General features: G+C 34.7%; 1 pseudogene; it reads right to left on the reverse strand.

Annotated features, from left to right (window-relative positions):
* Positions 1-1070: 1070 nt before the first annotated feature.
* Positions 1071-1196, reverse strand: LOC119615075 (annotated as a pseudogene).
* Positions 1197-1900: the final 704 nt, after the last annotated feature.

Consider the following 1900-nt stretch of genomic DNA (forward strand, 5'->3'; position numbering starts at 1 on the left):
TTCAGTTCTAGTTCAGTTCAAGTTCAGTTCAAGTTCAGTTCTAGTTCAGTTCTAGTTCAGTTCTAGTTTAGTTCTACTTCAGTTCTAGATCAGTTCTAGTTCAGTTCTAGTTCAGTTCTAGTTCAGTTCTAGTTCAGTTCTAGTTCAGTTCTAGTTCAGTTCTAGTTCAGTTCTAGTTCAGTTCTAGTCAGTTCTAGTTCAGTTCTAGTTCAGTTCTAGTTCAGTTCTAGTCAGTTCTAGTTCAGTTCTAGTTCAGTTCTAGTTCAGTTCTAGTTCAGTTCTAGTTCAGTTCTAGTTCAGTTCTAGTTCAGTTCTAGTTCAGTTCTAGTTCAGTTCTAGTTCATTCTAGTCAGTTCTAGTTCAGTTCTAGTTCAGTTCTAGTTCAGTTCTAGTTCAGTTCTAGTTCAGTTCTAGTTCAGTTCTAATTCAGTTCTAGTTCAGTTCTAGTTAGTTCTAGTCAGTTCTAGTTCAGTTCTAGTCAGTTTCTAGTTCAGTTCTAGTTCAGTTTCTAGTTCAGTTCTAGTTCAGTTCTAGTTCAGTTCTAGTTCAGTTCTAGTTCAGTTCTAGTTCAGTTCTAGTCAGTTCTGTTCAGTTCTAGTTCAGTTCTAGTTCAGTTCTAGGTCTCAGTTCTAGTTCAGTTCTAGTTCAGTTCTAGTTCAGTTCTAGTTCAGTTCTAGTTCAGTTCTAGTTCAGTTCTAGTTCAGTTCTAGTTCAGTTCTAGTTCAGTTCTAGTTCAGTTCTAGTTCAGTTCTAGTTCAGTTCTAGTTCAGTTCTAGTTCAGTTCTAGTTCAGTTCTAGTTCAGTTCTAGTCAGTTCTAGTTCAGTTCTAGTTCAGTTCTAGTTCAGTTCTAGTTCAGTTCTAGTTCAGTTCTAGTTCAGTTCTAGTTCAGTTCTAGTTCAGTTCTAGTTCAGTTCTAGTTCAGTCTTAGTTCAGTTCTAGTTCAGTTCTAGTTCAGTTCTAGTTCAGTCATTCTAGTTCAGTTCTAGTTCAGTTCTAGTTCAGTTCTAGTTCAGTTCTAGTTCAGTTCTAGTTCAGTTCTAGTTCAGTTCTAGTTCAGTTCTAGTTCAGTTCTAGTTCCGTCTATATCCAAAAATCAGTTTAACATTTGTTGTCCTCCGATGAAGGATCTATCAGATGTTAAGCTGATAAGAACAGATACTACACTTTGATCTTAGCCATAAGGCCGAGAAGCCTAGTTCAGTGCTAGTTCAGTTCTAGTTCAGTTCTAGTTCAGTACTAGTTCAGTTCTAGTTCAGTTCTAGTTCAGTACTAGGTCAGTTTCTAGTTCAGTTCTAGTTCTTTTCTAGTTTAGTTCTAGTTCAGTTCTAGTTCAGTTCTAGTTCAGTTCTAGGTTAGTTCTAGTTTAGTTCTAGTTTAGTTCTAGTTCAGTTCTAGTTCAGTTCTAGTTCAGTTCTAGTTCAGTTTTAGTTCAGTTCTAGCTTAGTTCTAGTTCAGTTCTAGTTCATAACTAATTGAGTTATAAAGTCACTCCCCATAATTTTCCTCTTAACTGTAAACATACAGTGTAATGTATGAAAAAAGAATATACTATATGACAAGTAAACTAAACGACCGACCCAATTTTAGGCCAGTGAGCTGACGACCGACTATTCATTTCTTGTGTTTTCTTAAAAACTGTTCATTTATTTTTACATGCAACTGATTCTTCATAATTACCGGCAAACAAGGGGTGTTAATAAGCGAAAAAAAACTGTATATTTTCTCATTCAAATAAAAATGAATAAATATGTAAATACCACCAAATTCAGCTGTTTACTACAAACAACATGCATGAACTTTTCAAATTATGTTACACAATTGTAAGAAAAAAAAATTCCTTTGAAATCTAATTAAAAACAATTGAGGCTTGACAAAATCAACATTATGACTGACCTTGAA

The sequence above is a fragment of the Lucilia sericata genome, unplaced genomic scaffold, assembly GCF_015586225.1.
Source record: "Lucilia sericata isolate MDLA Ls3-8-SP2 unplaced genomic scaffold, ASM1558622v1 Contig003979F_arrow, whole genome shotgun sequence".
NCBI classification, from domain to species: Eukaryota; Metazoa; Arthropoda; class Insecta; order Diptera; family Calliphoridae; genus Lucilia; species Lucilia sericata.